We start from the raw sequence: 22,189 nt of genomic DNA on the forward strand, positions 1-22,189 counted from the left end.
CACTGATAATGTCCCAGATATTGACACTGTTTGCATTTTCTTACATAAGTCAACAGCCCGAAGCATACATTTTAAGAAGTTTGCAAAAACTGAGCTGAACAATGACTACATTGTTGTACTTCCTCAATGTGATCAAATTTGATTTTTAAAAATTCAATACCATCTCTATTTAGATCATTAACGAAATCAACAACTTTATCCATTGTTCCATTTACTAAATCTTTTTACACATTCAAATTACGTCATAAAATGACCAAACAGTTTATACATGCATATAGATTCTTTTCTAAACCAGCAGTTTTAGATATCAATTTCTCTAAAGAATCCAATTTCCTCTTCAACTTTCCTGTCAAAATAATAGTGATTCCTTCATGCTCTATTTTATCAATAGCTTCCAATTTTATAATTTCTTCATTTTCAAACATATTTTTTTTTTCATTGAATATAGAACATTCATGCAATGTTAGCATTAACTAGATCTCAGATTTGTTTTCTGCAATTCTCATATATATTTTCTCAGGAACGTTATTTTCATTTGGAAACAAATTGGAAAGTAATCGTCTCTGTAAAGCTTCTTTGCCATGTTCAGTCACTTTTCCAATTCTTATATCTTGTGGAATAGTTCCATAATCAGCATCATTTGCTTGTTGCATATTTCCAATAAGTTCCTTATATTCAAAATATGACCAAATGTTAACATTTCCAATGCTACCCAAAGACTTTCTGGTATCTTCATGCGAAAGTGCTTTAAATACTGGTTGTCCTTTTAGAGTAGTAAGTTGTAGTAGATCTCCAAATCTTGCTGCAACATGAAATCAAAAACTTAAATCTGTGCAAGAAATTGAATATTTAGCTGAAAAAGATCCAGAAAGTTCAGATGTTGTGAAAACAAATATGTTGGAAACGTATTATTGAAACAGAAGTCATCATCTTGAGAACATTTCTCCATGAAATGCAGCAAAACTATACTTTTAAACAGAATATTATAGAAAACATCAATAATAGTATATATGCTGTGATTGGTTCTGAAGGATGTTTGGTGAAACAAAGAAAAGGACATTTGATTAATCACCGAAAACTGAGTTGTGATACTCCTGACAAAAAGGAATTTTACTATTTATCTCTTTTGCAACTCTTCAAGCCATGGTGTTCAGAATAGGAATTATTTGGAGATTTTCAGAGCTACGAAGATTTGTTCAACACAGCTAAAAATACTACAGAATGTCCTGTTTTTGCTAATTATGTGAAAATGCTGAACGACAAAATTGAGCAAGAAGCTACAATTGCAGCTGAGATTGCTAGAGACAGTTCTCAAGATAGTCAAACTTCTGCTCCGTTGAATCAGGATCCACTAGGAAAACCAATTGTTCAAAATGAAGCAGCAATTGCCATGGATGAGGCAGAAAGAGCAATGTATCAAGCTCAAGAAGATGTAACAAACTTAGGAAACTTGGAAGAACAACTAAATGTTAAGCAGAAACAAATATATGATCAAGTGAGAGAACAGATTGACCATAGATTACTTCATGACAAGAAAGAGTGCTCTTGCTCATCATTTCAACCTATACGAATGTACGCGAGTGGACAAGCTGGAACAGGAAAAAGTTTTTTAATTAAAGTAATTACAAGTTATCTACAGAAAACAACTGAGTCGCATTTGTCTTGTGTTGTCACTGCTCCAACTGAGTTGGCAGCATACAACCTCAAAAGAATTACATTACATTGTTTACTTTTGCTACCTATGGAGCATGACAAAAAATTGGAATACCACAAGCTATCTGGAGAAGCTTGTTGTGAAGTTTCAAGAGTCTTGCGGAAAATGAAACTTCTCATTATTGATTAGGTAAGCATGGTATCAAACTTAATGCTTGCCTATGTGCATTTAAGAATTCAGCAAATTCTTAAAATAGACTATGACGTATTAGTCTTGATTCATTTAAGGCAGAGACAATTGCACTATGTCCTCAGGTTCTGTTAACTGTAACAAATAGCATAAATCGATGTTTGTGTCGACTAGTACCTTTGATCTTCATTGCGACAGCAGGGTTCACAATTTCAATTCAGCTTTGGATGTAAATTTGTCTTTGGTATCTGTGCTGAGAACTGCCTTCAATTGATTCTGTGCTCAGTATAGTTAACAACTAGATGCCAAGAGCCCTAGCACTACAGAAAACATTCAATACAATCTTGATTTATTTAAAACATAGATAATTGCACGATGTCCTCAGATTTTTTTAAAGTTTGAACAGTAGGAAATTCAGCCTTCATTTATTTAAAGCAGAGACAATTCTACTACATGTCTTCACATTTTGTTTAACCAAGTGACAAAAAGCATTTGTCTATGTCTGTGTCAACAACTGCCTTCAATCTACACTGCAGACAGCACGGTTCACAACTTGAATTCAGTTTTCCATTTACACTATGAACAGCATTCAAGTTAGCCTTGATTTATGTAAGGCAGAGACAATTTTGTTAATGGATGCCACAAAAAACGTTCCTCAATGTCTGTACTAAGTACTGCCTTCAAATGTACACTACAATCCACAGAGTTTACTACTTGGTACCAGGAGCGCATCAGCACTACAGACAACATTGAATTCAGTCTCGATTTAACGACAGAGACAATTGTACTGTGTCCTCAGATTTTGTTAACTGTGACAAAAAAGGATTAATCAATGTTTGTGTCGAGTAGTGCCTTCGATCTCCACTGCGGACGAATCACTGACAGATTATCGATTTCTAAAAAATCGACCTACTATAACATCGAGTCTCTAATATCGATAGCACTAATATCGACACCCTATACTTAACATGAAAACTACAATAATATCGAGCAAACTATATCGATGCACAAAAATATCGTCTACAGAAATATCGTTAGCATTATTTTCGAATACCATAATATCGACACTCAATACTACATATAACACACTACAATAATATCGAATACAAAAATCTCAATAGCACTATTTTCGTCAATATCAAAATATCGATAGCTAAATTATACTCCATTTTTTATATATAACACCAATAAATCTATTCTCTAAGTAATACACACATTTCTAATGACTTCACTAATGTATTTTCAAATTATTAAGTAACATTTAGTGTACAAAATTGTGTTTTCGCAAACTGACGAAATTTGTATACAAACTCTTTGTAAACATACTTATTTAATACTTAGAACTCATTTTACATAATCTTTATTTATTACAAGAGTTTATTTTTACATAAATATATCATTTCAATCCCTCAACATAAACTATATAAGAAGATATATCTTAAATGTTTTACTTAAAAAAAATTCAAACTAACCAATAGTAACTCGTCTTTACATATCTGACCAATCAGATGGCAAACTTAATTACACATAGACTATATAAACCAATCACAAACAGCCATACAAGTTGCAGGAAATATTCTTCGTGACCACATACTGCCAATTTTGGGAGCACCATCTATATTCTTCTCTTCAAGAAAATTCGTCCTGAAACTACAAGTAAGTAATCATATAGCTCTGTTAATAAATTCTAATGTTTTTTGTCTATTAATTATAGACCAAGATTTGTAACCTAATTTGTTATTTCTTTATGTACTTTACCTTTAAACAGACTCTACAAACAAATCAAGTTATACTTCAACTTCAAGATACAGGACACTTTAAATTTAAAAAAGGTATCTACATATGTTTAATATTTACTTAATGTTCTTTGCCAATTATTGGCCTAATTTAAAACTCTATACTTTGTTTCTTAGCCTGTAAATCTTAATACATAGTGTGAAGCCAGAATTTTTTGAGGAAAAAACGTTACAATGCTGTGTAAAAAATGTTTTCTTCCTGTTCTTAAATATGTTTTTATGTGCTTTTACTCATAATACATGTGTCATCCTCGGTTCTTTTTAGCAATTAAGTAGCAATGCTTTATAACAAATGTGTATTATTTATATAACATATAAACGCATTAGTAATTTTCATCAACTTTCTCTGTAAACAGAACTCAAAGGTACAGAAAAGAGATAATTCACATCAAAGAACAAACATTCTGCTACTACTATAATTCTCTTGGTAAGATCATAAATAAAACATAACTAGTCTTTATAAACTCTATGGAATGTACTAGAAATAAAATGCCTCTTTTTATGCATCTGTTAGTATAATCTTCCTGTTCTTAAATATGTTTTTTTGTGCTTTTACTCATAATACATGTATCATCCCCGGTTCTTTTTAGCAATTAAGTAACAATGCTTTATAACAAATGTGTATTATTTATATCACATATAAACGCATTAGTAATTTTCATCAACTTTCTCTCTAAACAGAACTCAAAGGTACAGAAAACAGATAATTCACATCAAAGAACAAACATTCTGCTACTACTATAATTCTCTTGGTAAGTTCATAAATAAAACATAACTAGTCTTTATAAACTCTATGGAATGTACTAGAAATAAAAATGACTCTTTTTATGCATCTGTTAGTATAATCTTGGAAATTTCTCTTTTTAAATTCAAATAAACAAAACTATTTTTAGAGACGTTATAACGTAAAACAAAAGTTACCAAAAAACAAATTGTAACTTTTCCTATAACATACTTAATTATTTCTCAACAGACCGTGGCAATAGAAGAACAACATCTAACTGAACAAGCATCTACTTTCGATAAATAGAACATTACTGGTGGTAAGTAAATTACTAGAAGAATACTAGCTTTATTTAAAATCTTTTATACATTTCAGATTGTATTAATATTTGTATATTAACTTTTCTAGATACCAGAAGTCAAGAATGACTGATGATGCAACATTTATTACATCTCAGAAAGGCAAATTTTTGTTATGCTATATGGGCTACATTTATACTCAGGAGAAACAAAAAGACCTTAAAGTGAATTGGAAGTGTACAAAATATTACTCCAATAAATGCTATGGCTGTGCTACAACAAGGGAAACTAGTGTTATAAATACCACTGAACATAATCACCCACCAAACATCTCGGAAATAGAAGTGAGATCCACTCTTGAAAATATCAAGGAATTAAGTACCAGATCAGAACTACCTACCAACGTAATTCTGAAAGAATTACTACCTAAAGTTCCCAAAGAAGCAAGAGGTCAGCTACCATCTATTGCTACCATTAAAAGAACAATAGCAAGAACAAAAAAAGCAAGTAGACCCAATATACCAACTCCTAAAACTTTTGAAGAAGTCATAATTCCGCCAGAGCTTGTAATTACTCATAATGACGAGCCATTTATATTTTATGATAATCATAGCAAGGACAAAAGAATAATCATGTTTGCAACTAATAACAATATAAAAAAATTAACTGAAAGTACTACTTGGATGATGGATGGTACTTTTTCTATATGCCCAAAACCTTTCTACCAGTTATACACAATTCATGGGCAATATCATAATACCTGTATCCCCTTCATATATTGTTTATTACCAAACAAACAAGCCACAACTTACTCAGAAATCTTACAAAAAATAAAGGAAGAAAGTTCTGACTACTTCCCCATGAAAATCATCATAGACTTCGAGCAAGCTGTGATTAATTCTATTTTGAAAACTTACCCACACACATCCATTCAAGGATGTTATTTTCATTTCAATCAATGTCTCTGGAGACATTTACAAAAATCTGCCCTTAGTGTTGAGTATGCAACAAATATAACTTTTGCATGCCAAATCAAACATCTCATTGCTCTGGCATATGTACCAGTAACTGATGTGGCCGAACATTACAATTTGTTAATTGAAAGTCCTTTCTACACCCAAAATGAGCAAAGACTCGCCCCACTTTTAGATTACTTTGAGGACAACTGGGTAGGAAGACTACATAGGTCAGGCCACAGACGCCAGCCAAAATTTGCAATTCCCTGGTGGAATGTCTATCTACCAACACTCAACCAAGAGGCAAAAACGAACAATGCTGTTGAAGGTTGGCACAATGCCTTCCTCTCTTCTACTGGACGTACAACACCCACATTACACAAGCTAGTCACAGCTATACAAAAAGAGCAAAGCTTTCAGGAACTACGTATGCAGCAATCAGTCATACAACTGAAACCAAAACTCTCTAGACAAACTGCTCAAATGTATTTATATCTTCAACAGCACGTCCAACTATATCCTACAACAAGAGGACTGGAATATTTAAAAATGATAGCCAAAACATTGAACTAATTGCTATAACTAAATTAATTGATGGAGATCAAACAATATCCTTAATGTAAAAAAACACATATTTTAATATAATAAAAAAATATTTATTTAGTCTAATTTATTTTTTAACACTATTCTAAAAAGACTAAATAAATATATTATTATATCACAATATTTGTTTTTAAAAACTGCTTCCATCCAAATAAAATAACATAAATTTCTAACTTACCTTTAAATAGAACATCATAAAGATAATCCTTTACCGACAATACAATGTGTAAATATCAAAGACTTAATCCAACAAATCATTAATTATGTTTTCTTTAACTCTGCAAAAACTATCCATCATCCAAATTAAACGACTATTTAAATGCCATTTAAAATAACGACTGTTATCTTAAAGTGTGAAAAATATTTCACAGAACTCAAAATATAAAGGAAGAATGTAAATCATCTCCGTTCTAACAACTGAAACACACTTCCTTTCCCAAAAAACAAAATTATCGGAAACGGAAATAGCTGGTTCAAAATACGAGAAAAAAAAACAGCTAAACAATCCCACCGACATAACACTAACGAGTATCCCAGAATATATAAACATAACATTCCTATTTATTTTTAATTTAATTAAATTATACCACATACTCATTAACTCCAACTATTTTAAATGGCTCAAAAAGTCGTGAACGAAAATACGTATTGATTCCACTCCATTATATGTAAATAGTCATACTTTAATTACCAACCCCAAAATATAACCTTTAATTTTATTTACAATACTTTAAAAATATAAAAGTAGATTCGTACCTACTCAAAAGTGAACCTGCTTCCAACCGCGACTTTCCCTTTACCAAAATAACGCAAAAAGACAAAGAGTGGTTACAAAATAAACGATCCAAATTATATGTAACTGTGAAAAGTACTACTATGATTTGTCCATTATTGTTATATATATGGCTCGAAATTATGTGTAATGTTAAAAAAAATTGTATAGTATATTGTGTATAGAAAATGTTTTTGCCTGTATATTAATTATATATTACATACTTTTAATATTTATTACATTAAGTATGAAAATATAAAAATATTTAATGTAATAGTTATTAAAATTATTATATAACTAAATGTGTAATATTGTATTTGTTTATCAGATTTAATTGTTTACAATATGACTAATATGTGAAAATTGTTATTATTAAAACGTATTTATTAATAATAATAATCATACATAAGAATATTGTAATGTTAAAAGAATCATTGATGATGATGTACATGTTCTAATTAGGATATTTATATTATATTATAAATTTAAAAGTGTTCATATGTTAATATCATCATCAGTATATCACTATATGTATTAAAAATTTGTGACTTATGTTTTTCATTACACATGTTTGATGTTTTATTTAGAAACAATAATAGTATTATGTATGTATAATATCATACATTGCATTATGTGAACTAACCATTTTTTCTCTACAAATTAAAAGTACTTGTCAAGAAAATTACTGTAAAATGTGATTATTAAAAGAACATTGTCCTCCATTTTTGTTTATCTGTATACCAAAGATAGCTTAATAAAATGTATATATGTTCGTATATTTCAAGTGTTGAATAAAAAAATTTACAGGAAAGAAAACTGGTGTCATTATTTTGTATTACCTATGACAAAATCATTTTTATGTATTTTTGCAAATGTATTATAACTGTAATGTTCTATCTATTTCTATATACCACATGTAAATAAATAACATACTATACACTGAAGTTATAACATTTATTATTCATACACCCATATACATATAATATAAATATTTGAAAGACACATAATTAAATTTTTAAATATTCCGACTCCAATAACCATTTACTTTAGGTAATTGCTTCTCAAAAACCGTGATTAATTTACAATTCGAAATGCAATCACCATTTAATTAGAGTAAGTGCAGGACACAGAACATATTAAATTTACTCTTCCAACTCCAATTAACAATTAATTTAAGTAACTGCAGGACATTAAATAATAATTAATTACTATAAAAAATCAAATGTTAAAAAATGAATAATGTAATATCATTAAATTTAATTTAATATAATAAATTTAATTTAAATAGAATCTTAATTTATGTTTTCCCTGTACCCCTATAACTAAAAACTGACCCTGAAACCTAAAAATACCCCTTCACCAACAAACTAAAAACTGACCCAGAAACCTAAAAATACCCCTTTACCCACAAACTGAAAACTGACTCTGAAACCTCACAAAACTCCTTTACCCACAAACTAAAAACTGACCCAGAAACCTAAAAATACCCCTTTACCCACAAACTGAAAACTGACTCTGAAACCTCACAAAACCCCTTTACCCACAAACTAAAAACTGACCCTGAAACCTTACAAAACACCTTTACCCACAAACTAAAAACTGACCCTGAAACCTAAAAATACCCCTTTACCCACAAACTAAAAACTGACCCTGAAACCTTACAAAACCCTTCACCCACAAACTAAAAACTGACCCTGAAACCTAAAAATACCCCTTTACACACAAACAAAAAACTGACCCAGAAACCTAAAAATACCCCTTTACCCACAAACTAAAAACTGCCCCAGAAACCTAAAAATACCCCTTTACACACAAACCAAAAACTGACCCTGAAACCTAAAAATACCCCTTTACCCACAAACTAAAAACTGACCCAGAAACCTAAAAATACCCCTTTACCCACAAACTAAAAACTGACTCTGAAACCTCACAAAATTCCTTTACCCACAAACTAAAAACTGACCCTGAAACCTAAAAATACCCCTTTACCCACAAACTAAAAACTGAACCTTAAACCTTACAAAACCCCTTCACCCACAAACCAAAAACTGACCCTGAACACTTAAAATACCCCTTTGCACATACACAAAAAACAGACCCTAAACGCACAAAATGTACCTTTGATAAAACTACCCACCCTGATCTACTATAAAGTCTACATCCCACTCCTAAAAATATGATACATTTATTTATTTAATATCTACTACATTATATATTTTTGATTCTTTTTACTACATACACAAAATACCTCAATTTAGAACAACAACATAATAGTGTTCATAATTTCGTATTTAAATAATATTTATATAAAATTTCGAATCGAAACTAAAATTAAATACAAGGCGAAATTTGTACTTCTATGATTGGAGTATACTTTGTTTATACACTACCCACCCTTATCCCCTTGAAAGTATACATCCCACTCATAAAATAATTAGACAAATATTTTTAGAAAATATATAAAAATATTATAATTACAAATCTATTTTAGTACATACACAACAGCAAACTTAAAAAATAAGTACTATATTCGAATAAAATCGATATCATTTCGCATAATTCGAAATATTAATTAAAATTTTAGAAATTTCGCAAATTTATATGAAATTGCGAAATTTTAATTTATATAATTACCCTATATATTTTTAAAACACTACCCACCCTTATCCCCTATAAACTCTACATCCCGCTCCTAAATTTATTGTACAAATATTATAAAAATATAATGTAATATTTTAATATTTATAATTCTTTTTTGTACATACACAAAAATTAATCATAATGTTTAATGTACTCCCTAAATTTCGATCAAATTTCGACTACTACTACAAAAAAAAATTTAAATATCGAAATTTTGAAATCTAAAGGAAATGCGAAATTTAAAATTTTACAATTTCACTATACTTTTTTAAAACACTATCCACCCTTATCCCCTATAAACTCTACATCCCGCTCCTAACATTAATATACAATTATTTAGTAAAAAATGAAATATTTAGATATATTTACACAATTTAATATATATCCAAAAGCAAAGAACAAATAATTTAACAATACTCAATAAATTTATATAAAATTTCGCTTTTTTAAATAATTTGAATAAAATTTCGCAAATTTAAAATTTTACTTCAAATGCGAAATTTATTATTCCATATTTACACTATACTTTTTTAATACACTACCCGCCCTTATCCCCTATAAACTCTACATCCCGCTCCTAGACTTCTAACTAAAAATAATAAAATTAAATGTAAAAATTACCTTATATATAAACAACATTTAAGTAGATCATTACTTAACATACTTTAAAACATCACTTTTACATATTGATATTTTTGACAATCGATATTTTCAGCATCGATATTACTGATTTCGAAATTCATGTCTTCGATATTTTTGACACACACATAAATCGATATTTTCTACGACGATATTTTTGTTTTCGAAATTTCTTACCATCGATATTTTGGACTCGATAATATGGTACATCGACATAAACAACTCGATATTTTGACTGTCTACCACTGCAGACAGCAGGGTTCACAACTTGAATTCAGCTTTATTTCTACACTATGGTCACCATTCAAGTTAGCCTTGATTTATGTAATGCAGAGACAATTTTGTTAATGGATGCCTCAAAAAACGTTCCTCAATGGCTGTACTAAGTACTGCCTTCAAATGTACACTGCGATCAACAGAATTTACTGCTTGATACCAGGAGCGCATCAGCACCACAGACAACATTGAATTCAGTCTCGATTTACTTACGGCAGAGACAATTAGACACAACTTGATATATGTAAGGCAGAGACAAATTTGTTAATGAATGCCACAAAAAATGTTCCTCAATGTTTGTACTAAGTACTGCCTTCAAATGTACACTGCGAACAACAGAGTTTGCCACTTGGTACCAGGAGCGCATCAGTACTACAGATAACATGGAATTTAGTCTCAAATTATTTAAGACAGTGACAACTGTACTAAGTCCTCAGATTCTGTTAACTGTACAAAATAGCATTTATTGATGTTTGTGTCGAGTAGTACCTTCAGTCTACATTGTGGAAAGCAGGGTTCACAACTTCAATTAATCTTTGGATATAAATTTGTCTTCAGTATCTGTGCTTAGAACTGCCTTCAATCAATTCTGCGCTCAGTAGAGTTGACAATTAGATACCAAGAGCACCAGCACTACAGAAAACATTCAATACAATCTTGATTTATTTAAAACAGACACAATTGCACAATGTCCTCAGATTTTCTTAAAGTTTGAACAGTAGGAAATTCAGCCTTCATTTATTTAATGCAAAAACAATTCTACTATATGTCTTCACATTTCGTTTAAATAAGTGACAAAAAGCATTTGTCTATATCTGTGTCAACAACTGCCTTCTATCTACACTGCAGACAGCGGGGTTCACAACTTGAATTCAGTTTTCCATTTACACTATGAACAGCATTCAAGTTAGCCTTGATTTATGTAAGGCAGAGACAATTTTGTTAATGGATGCCACAAAAAACGTTTCTCAATGTCTGTACTAAGTACTGCCTTCAAATGTACACTGTGATCAACAGAGTTCACTACTTGGTACCAGAAGCGGCGTAGCACTACAAACAACATTAGGTTCAGTCTCAATTTGTTTAAGGCAGAGACAGGTGGACATGACTTGATTTATGTAAGGCAGAGACAATTTTGTTAATGGATTCCATAAAAAACGTTCCTCAATGTCTGTACTAAGTACTGCCTTCAAATGTACACTACGATCCACAGAGTTTACTACTTGGTACCAGGAGCGCATCAGCACTACAGAGAACATTGAATTCAGTCTAGATTTATTTAAGGCAGAGACAATTGTACTGTGTCCTCAGATTTTGTTAACTGTGACAAAAAAGCATTAATAGATGTTTGTGTCAAGTAGTGCCTTCAATCTCCACTGCGGACAGCATTCAAGTTAGCCTTGAATTCAGTTTTACATCTACACTACGGACAGCATTCAAGTTAGCCTTGATTTATGTAAGGCAGACACAATTTTGTTAATGGATGCCATAAAAAATGCTCCTCAATGGCTCTACTAAGACTGCCTTCAAATGTACACTGAGATCAACAGAGTTTACCGCTTGATACCAGGAGCGCATCAGCACTTCAGACAACATTGAATTCAGTCTCGATTTATTTAAGGCACAGACAATTGGACACAACTTGATTTATGTAAGGCAGAGACAATTTTGTAAATGATGCCACAAAAAACGTTCCTCAATGTCTGTACTAAGTACTGCCTTCAAATGTACACTGCGTACAACAGAGTTTATCACTTGGTACCAGGAGTGCATCAGTACTACAGACAACATGGAATTTAGTCTTGATTTATTTAAGGCAGAGACAATTGTACTATGTCCTCAGATTCTATTAACTTTTCAAAATAGCATTCATCGATGTTTGTGTCGAGTAGTACCTTTGATTTACATTAGGGACAGCAGGGTTCACAACTTCAATTCAGCTTTGGATTTAAATTTGTCTTCAGTATTTGTTTTCTGTGCTGAGAACTGCCTTCAATCAACTCTGCGCTCAGTAGAGTTGACAACTAGATACCAAGAGTGCCAGCACTATAGAAAACATTCAATACAATCTTGATTTGTTTAATACAGAGACAATTGCACAATGTCCTCAGATTTACTTAAAGTTTGAACAGTCGGAAATTCATCCTTGATTTATTTAATGCAGAGACAATTCTACTATATGTCTTCATATTTTGTTTAAATAAGTTCAAAAAGCATTCATCTATGTCTGTTAACAACTGCCTTCAATCTACACTGTGCAGGGAACGTACAAGCTCAGCGCCAAAGATACTTCTTACTCAGTGCACCATAAATCAACACAAAGAAGAGTGACCAGTTTTATGTCACAGTGAGACATACTGTCCCTTTTAAATGGAATTGATGCAGAATTCAATCAACAAAAACATTACTTCAATTGTTATGCCTCCCCCCAACCATGCATCATCACAGGGTACGTTCAAGCTCAGTGCCAAAGGTATTATTAACTCAGTGCACCAGAAATCATCACCACGTAACCGTATTGACTGGGATGACTTATTTAGAAAAATATATATCATACTTTTTGGAGACATACTTCAACTTACTTCTGTGAATGGACAACCAATATTTATTAGAAAACTTGATTTCAAAGACTTTGCTACCAATGCATCCTGCTTGGACCATGCATCATCGCAGACTCCACAGAACTTTGTTGCTTTAGATGCCACTAACTCGTTCCACCACTTATCATCGCTGCGTTCACACACACTAAATTACCAATATTATGCAGCTGTAATCAATGTCAGGTAGTCATGGGCTCTTGCTAACCGCTGCCTCCTGCGATCACCACATGGCCGTATTCAGGCAGAATTTAACTGATTCTTCATTCATTATGTATAAAGTGCAGTACTAAATAAAGTAACCTCCCTCAAACCTACACAAAATTGCCAACTGCCCTTACTAAGCCAGAATTCACAACACAAAAAACATTACTATCAGTACGTCCTGCCCGGACCAAACATATTCGCAAGCTTCACAAAACCTTGTTGTTTCAGGTACCACTAACTCAGTGGAAACCAAACTAAGCATAACACCTATTTCATATTCTGAGTCAAACTCAAGGCCCTTTATCAAGCCTTTTTGTTGTACCAACTACCCTGGGCGAATGCAGTGGGAAATTTGCACACTTGCTGCCTTTCTTGGCTGGAGTTATCAATTATTCTTCTTGTAATTCAAATTCAAAGTGTAGGCCCTTTATTAAGCCTTCTTGGTAACTACCACCCGTGACTGGCAGTGGGTAATTTGCACACTTGCGTCCTTTCCTGCGTCCTTTCTACCGCACAGTGTATGTACTTAGTGCACTTACATTGCTTGCTTAGATGTGGTAGCCGTTTCTCAGGCTTCCACTGCAGAATCCGACGCACAGTCTGTGTAATGAGCTGGGTATCCAAAGATCCACTTCCCTTACAAGGCAGTGGCTACTTTGCGCATCTGCAGCCTTTCTTATTTTTCACCTTTTTTATCTTCCACTCAATCAACACATCATCCACACATACACACACCTACTTGCTTTCTCTTTTGGCTGGGGTTATCAAGTCTTGAATTTCATATTCTGATTCAAAGTCAAGGCCCTTTATTGAGCCTTTTTCATGTAGACACTACCCCGGCAGAAGGCAGTGGGAAATTTTCGCACTTGCTGCCTTTCTTCGCTGGGGTTATAAACTGTTGTTCAATTTCATATTCCTATTCAAAGTGCAGGCCCTTTTTCAAGCCTTTTTGTTGTATCAACTACCCCGGCCGAAGGCAGTGGAAAATTTGCACACTTACTGCCTTTCTTGGCTCGGGTTATCAATTATTCTTGAATTTCATATTCTGATTCAAACTCATGGCCCTTTATCGAGCCTTTTTGTTGTAGCTACTACCCCGGCCAAAGGCAGTGGAAAATGTGCGCACTTCCTGCCTTTCTTGGCTAGGATTATCAATTATTGTTCAATTTCATATTCTGATTCAAAGTCAAGGCCCTTTATCAAGCCTTTCTGCAGTGGCTAATTTGCACACTTGCAGCCTTTCTTATTTTTAACCTTATTCATTTTCCACTCAATCAACACATCATCTACAGGTACATACACACCTACTTGCTGCCTTTCTGGGCTATGGTTATCAACTATTCTTCTATTTCATATTTGTTTTCAAAGTGCATGCCCTTTATCAAGCCTTTTTGTTATAACAACTACCCCGGCCGAAGACAGTGGGAAATTTGAACACTTGCTGCCTTTCCTGGCTGGGGTTATCAATTATTCTTCAAGTAATTCAAATTCAAAGTGTAGGCCGTTTATTGCGCCTTCTTGGTAACTACTACCCGTGAATGGCAGTGGGTAATTTGCACACTTGGGTCATTTCTTATGCCCTTTCTACCGCACAGTGTGTGTACTTAGTGCACTTGCATTGCTGTCTTGATGTGCTAGCCGTTTCTCAGGCTTCCACTGCAGAATCCGACGCACAGTCTGTGTAATGAGCTGGGTATCCAAAGATCCACTTCCCTTACAATGCATTGGCTACTTTGCGCATCTGCAGCCTTTCTTATTTCTCACCTTTTTTATCTTCCACTCAATCAACCCATCATCCATACATGCACACACCTACTTGCTGCCTCTTTTGGCTGGGGTTATCAATTCTTCAGTTTCATATTCTGAATCAAAGTCAAGGCCCTTTATCGAGCCTTTTTCATGTAGATACTACCACGGCAGAAGGCACTGGGAAATTTGCGCACTTGCTGCCTTTCTTCGCTGGGGTTATCAATTATTGTTCAATTTCATATTCCTATTCCAAGTGCAGGCCCTTTTTCACGCCTTTTTGTTGTATCAACTACCCCGGCTGAAGGCAGTGGAAAATATGCGCACTTGCTGCCTTTCTTCGCTGGGGTTATCAATTATTGCTCAATTTCATATTCCTATTCCAAGTGCAGGCCCTTTTTCACGCCTTTTTGTTGTATCAACTACCCCGGCTGAAGGCAGTGGAAAATTTGCACACTTACTGCCTTTCTTGGCTGGGGTTATCAATTATTCTTGAATTTTATATTCTGATTCAAACTCATGGCCCTTAATCGAACCTTTTTGTTGTAGCTACTCCCCTGGCCAAAGGCAGTGGGAAATTTGCGCACTTGCTACCTTTCTTGGCTGGAGTTATCAATTATTGTTCAATTTCATATTCTGATTTAAAGTCAAGGCCCTTTATCGAGCCTTTTTGTTGTAACTACTACCCCAGCTAAAGGCAGTGGGTAATTTGCACACTTGCAGCCTTTCCTATTTTTTACCTTATTCATCTCCCACTCAATCAACACATCATCTACACGTACACACACGTACACACACCTACTTGCTGCCTTTCTGGACTATGGATATCAACTATTTTTCTATTTCATATTCGTATTCAAAGTGCAGGCCCTTTATCAAGCCTTTTTGTTATAACAACTACCCCGGCCGAAGGCAGTTGGAAATTTGAACACTTGCTGCCTTTCTTGGCTGGGGTTATCAATTATTCTTCAAGTAATTCAAATTCAAAGTCCAGGCCCTTAATTAAGCCTTCTTGGTAAGTACTGCCCGTAAGTGGCAGTGGGTAATTTGCACACTTGCGTCCTTTCTTGCATCCTTTCTACCGCACAGTGTGTGTACTTTGTGCACTTGCGTAACTCCTTAGATGAGATACTCATTTCTCAGGCTCCCACTGCGGAATCAGACTTGCAGTCTGTAATGGACTGCAAAACCAAACACCCATTTCCTTTACAAGGCAGTGAGTTGTTTGCGCGTCTGCTGCCTTTCTTAATTTTCACCTTATTCTGCATCCACTACCTAAAACACACATACCTGCTGACTTTCTTGCTGCCTTTGCCAAGTATTATTTTAATTCTAATAAGTAGAGGCCCTGAAATGGGCCCGGTGCTGTAATTTTTCAGCCCTACCGCCCACAGTGGGAACTTAGTGCACTTGCATTTCTTGCTTCGCTCTGGTAGCCGTTTCTCAGGCTCCCACTGCGGAATCCGACACACAGTCTGTGTAATGAGCTGGGCATCCAAAGATCCACTTCCCTTACAAGTCAGTGTGTACTTTGCGCGTCTGCAACCTTTCTTATTTTTCACCTTTTTTATCTTCCACTCAATCAACATATCATCCACACATCCACACACCTACTTGCTGCCTTTTTTGGCTGGGGTTATTAATTATTCTTCAATTTCATATTCTGTTTCAAAGTTAAGGCCCTTTAGGGAGCCTTTTTGTTGTAGCTACTACCCCGGCCAAAGACAGTGGGAAAATTGCGCACTTGCTGCCTTTTTGGCTGGGGTTATCAATTATTGTTCAATTTCATATTCTGATTTAAAGTCAAGGCCCTATATCGAGCAATTTGACTTTAAAAGAAGACATTTGATTGGTTCATAACACTTCCTATTCCAACTGTTGAAAGATCCCTCCCATTTTATTCATTCTACTTTGACTTTCTAAGAAGAACCATTTCTTCAGAGAATCCTGCCAAATAGAAGGAAGATCACCATAATAACAGCAATGGACTAATCTTCCAGCTATTCTTCAGAAGAAGATTTAATTCCTGAAAAGCCTCCAAAGAAGAAGAAAGAAGCTCTAATTTGGAAGTTATTTACGTTCCCTGAAGGGCAAAAAAAGGTTAATGCTCCGTTAGTAACCTGTAAAATTTGCCAAACAATTCTTTCAAGGGGTGATCCATCCAAAAAATACTCCTATGGCACAGCGAGTATGGTGCGACATGTCAAGAACTTGCATCCCAATAACTTTGCTCAAGCTGCAACACGGAGGTTACAGGAGAACCCACCTGCTGCTGCACGAAGCACATCGACTGCCGCAGCAGCATCTTCAGCAAGCACTCCCACCCACTGATTCATCCTGATTTCGGTGAAGTTAACATTCCATGCATTTATTGCGATTAACTTGTGTGTTACGGGGAACAGTCTATCAACCTGATAAAAAGCAGGAAGCAGGAGCATTGCTATCCTCGACATTAGTTTTTTTTGTTTTGGTATAATTTTTATTTTATTAAAGAAAAAGAACTTATACACAAGGCAATGAGAACATGCATTGGGGCATGTGTTCAGAGAGGAGGGCCAATGCAGTACAATATAATACAAACATCATTGCTGCAAGGGGGGGGGGGCAGTGAGGAAACAAAATCAGTGATCATAAAAGCTACACAAGATTTGGAATGCCGGATCAGGGGGAAAGGGGAACCTCTGGGGTCTCCCCGAATGGAGGCGTGCATATATTTCAGCAGTAGGCTTCCACTGGCTCCAAATTTTATTAAATTTCCTGGGTCTACCCCATGCCACATACACCGTCTTCTCCCTGAACATACACCAGTCCATGTTCTCCTTCCATGCCAAAACCGTGGGCAGCCGCTGGGAGCCCCACAACTGCGCAATGTCTCTCTTAGCAATCATATTCCCAAGGGTCGCCCACTGCGTTTGTTCCTCATCATAGTCATTCGGTTCCCAGACATTCAACAGGCAACGCCTAGCTTCGGGTAATAATGCCACCCCCATGACTCTTTCCATCACAGCATGTACACGATTCCAGAATACCACCACCCCCGGACACTCCCATTTATATGGAGGAAGGTTCCAACCATTCCACAACCACGCTTACATAACCCATCCACTGAATAACCCATATGAATTAATCGCGGACCAGTGACATATATACGATGCAGGATTTTAAGTTGAACGCGTCAGAGACGGGCCGGAATCGCGACCTCCTTAGGCGAGGATAGCGCCGACTGCCAGTCCTCGTCGTCCAACTCTAAACCGTCGCTGGTCCAAACCTCCCTGAGCCGCACCAACAGATCCGTTCGCTTATTAATCAATTTCTTATATATCAAAGAAATAGTGCTGTCGGGCACTTAGCCGTCGAGCACCCAATCTTCTAGCGGGGAGGATTCGGGGATGTCAGTACCTTCAGGAAAGACCGAATTCAATGCGTGGGTAAGCTGTACATAACGGAAGAATTCCCTGTCACTCAGCTCATACTCTACCTTCAGTGCCTTGAAGGTCTTGATTTTGCCCTTGACCCACAGATCACTCACCCTACTAATACCAATCATGTCCGAATTTTCAAATCCTTTCGTCTTCCACAGGCCACCCTGTCTTTCAGACGCGTAAAGCGGAGTCGCACGGGTCAGTCGATCCCTCCATCCCTTTGCCGCATTCGCACTCGCATTCGCACCGCTATCTTGGTGGGTCCCGAGAGTTCCCTTCACGCTGCTTTGGAATTAAGGGCCCTGTTATAGTCCCCACCCGGTAACAAGTACTTATCCATCTCGAATGCGGGGTAAGAGGCTGGTCCATACATTCCATGGTTAATCGCTCCCAACTGAGAGGCCCAATATTATTGCCTGATATCCGGAAGCGCTATACCTCCGTCATACCAGGGAAGTGCGAGCTTGGAGAGGGCAATACGTGAGCTTCCATCCCAGATCAATCGTCTCTGCAGACTCTCCACCTCCTGAAAAAAACTAGCCGGAATAACATCAAACGTATTCTGGAGCGCGTATAGAAATCGCGGTAAGGACATCATTTTAAAAAGAGTTGCTCGCCCAAGTGATGAAAGCGGTAGCCTGAGCCAGCCCACAACGTCAGATTTTAACCTCTGAAGAGGAGGGAGCAGATTACGGTCATAACGAGCTACGGGATCTAAAGTTATAAAAATCCCCAAGTACTTAAATCCCATCTGCGACACCTGGATAGAACATCCGCGCGGTAAAGGGGGGGTTTCACCCGAAAGCACATACACACAGGACTTGGTCCAATTGATCACAAGGCCGGAGTTCCTTCCAAATGAGGTGAGCACATCAAACAATACATTCAATGACTTACGAGGGGACGTGAGGTACAACAAAATGTCGTCTGCATAGAGCGATATGCGATCCTCGAATTCCGGGGTCCACTGAATACCTTCATTGAAGGCTCCCATCTCAGCCAGGCAGCCAGAGGCTCCAGGGCGAGGGCGAAAAGAAGTGGGGACAACGGACAGCCCTGCCGCTACCCCTCCCGAGAACAAAGGGCTTAGACACTCGACCATTCACTACCACCTGCGCCAATAGCTCCTCATACAAAAGTTTCATCCAGCCAATGAAACCTGGACCAAAGCCAAATTTCGCAAGATCTGCCCAGAGGTACGGCCATTCCACCGTATCAAAGGCTATCGTAGCATCCAAGGAGGCCAAAATGGCCGGCTCACACAGCGACGCCACCCTCGCGAGAACACAGTGCAAGCGCCTCAGGTTAAGTGCTGTATTGCGGTGCGGGATGAAACTGGACTGATCCGGGTGAATCAAGTCACTAATTACTTTTATCAAGTGGTTTGCCAGCAACTTAGCGAGAATCTTTGGTTCGGCATTTAAGAGCGAGATGGGCCTGTAGGACGCACAGCGATCCCGCTGTTTCCCCTCCTTATGAATCACCACGATGGTCGCAAGACGCTGATCACGAGGAAGGGAGCCGATGTCTTGCGACTCTAAAAACATATCACTGAGATGCTGTGCCATTTTTTCAGGGTGCAACTTGTAGAGTTCGATGGGAAGACCATTAGGGCCCATAGCTTTGCCCGAGCACACAGAGCGAATAGCGAAGGCCACCTCGTCAGCTAAGTAATGCAGCATCCATTAGGTCCCTATCTGAATCAGACAGACGAGGCAATGCAATGTCACGCAGCAAGAGGTGGGAGTCTTCCTCCGGTCTATCGGAGACTGGGGAATACACATTTTGGAAATGTTCAGCGAAACACTCGACAATCTCAGTCGGGTCAGTCACACACACTTCATCATTTTTCTCAATCACAGGAACCACACGATTCGCCCTCTCCTTTTTATCCAGCCAAGCAATCAGTTTCCCTGCCTTATCTCCCCAATCATCCAGTCTGCCCTGCTGCTCTCTACTCATGACTTTAGCGGCATCCGTCACCAGGGTCCTATAATCCAGTTGTTTGAGGCTGAGGGCATGAAGCTTATTACGAGTCACACCTAGTTCCAAATCCCTTTCTAACTCAGTTATTTCATTCTCTAAACGGACCACCTCCTCATTTTTATTTTTCTTGGCACCAGAGATTAACAATAATGCCTGTCCTCGGATGACCATATTAAATGCCTCCCATAGTGACACAGAAGAGAACACGGACCCCTCGTTCCCAGCAAAGTACTGATCCAGGGAATTGATCAACTCAGCATGAGTTTTGGGGTTGCGAAGATACCAGGGGTTGATCGGGGTAATCCGTTCCTTGACAACCATGCTAGTGCCGATCTGGAGCCACAGTGGGGAGTGATCTGAGATACCCCGGGCCAGATGCCTAATCTCCCTGACAGAGGAGGCCTGCGCCGCAGGCATCAAAACATAGTCAAGCATAGAGAGACTGCCGTGGGCCCCAGAGTGAAAGGTGTATTGTACCTGTCCCGGATGCATCAATCTCCAACAATCTACCAAACCCAGTGTCTCCAAAAACCCACTTAACTATGACTGTGACCTAGTGAGGTCTCTGGGGGGTAGCGATCTACACTACTGGAGACAACCGAGTTGAAATCTCCGCCCACCACCAGGATACCATCCGGAAGCCCCAGCACCACACGCCCAAGATCAGCAAAAGTCGAGGTCTGTAGACCAGGTGGGACATACACAGTAACCAGCGAGACAGTCCTCACCTCCCACCTCCCCGTGAGAGCAGTGTAGGGCCGCCCTATCATCAAGGATCATGTTGTCTATATCCAAGGGGAGAGAGTTCTTGACTAGGATGCCCACGCCCCTAGAACCAGTAGTAAACCCAGAGTGTACAGCAAGACGATATCCTCGCCGATTCATGGCATGGCAAGTGTTTCCAATCAAGTGCATCTCCTGCAACAACACAACATCAGGGGAGAGGTGTCTCAGCAATTGCAACACTACTCCCCGCTTTATCCTATTCCCCAACCCATTGACATTCCAACACAGTAGTTTCAACCCACTACCCCCATCCCGGAAATGAATTCAGAATCCACCCCATAGCAAACACAGTATACAGATCCAAGAATAAAACAATATGTTGCCTTGAGAAAAATGAAACATACCCAAACTCCCCCCTCCACCACCCAACATGGACCCGTTACAATACCCCCACCCTGCACCCCTGCCTTAGACTCAAGAGCCACCCCAACTTGCAGTGTGCCTGTCGCCCTAACATTAAACTAGTCTACAAAACGAAACCCAGAGGAGGAAAGAGTCCCATTCCCCCCGCCACCCTCGGGTATGCCACCATACATCACATAAGTGTGAAAGACATCAAACCGAGCTGTATGGTATGTTAATTGTTCGGAAATCAGGAACCACATTGTCCTTCTTGATCTGGCACTCCACCCTCTGCTCCACCCGAGTGTTCCGTTTGAGCGCTTCGCATTGGTAGTGTATCCAGCCAGTCACTCACTCTCTCAGGACGATCAAAGAAAAACGTCCGGTCCTCATATTCGACATGGAGCCTGGTTGGAAATAGCATCGCGTATTTCAAGTCCATGTCTCTCAACCGTTGCTTCACCCCCTGAAACCCCATCCTCTGCCTCTGAACGAACTGGGTAAAGTCCGGGTAGAAGCTCACCGTTGTGTTTTCAAACTTCACGGGGCTGCCCA

The sequence above is a fragment of the Lissotriton vulgaris genome, chromosome 3_1 (genome assembly GCF_964263255.1).
Source record: "Lissotriton vulgaris chromosome 3_1, aLisVul1.2, whole genome shotgun sequence".
Lineage (NCBI taxonomy): Eukaryota > Metazoa > Chordata > Amphibia > Caudata > Salamandridae > Lissotriton > Lissotriton vulgaris.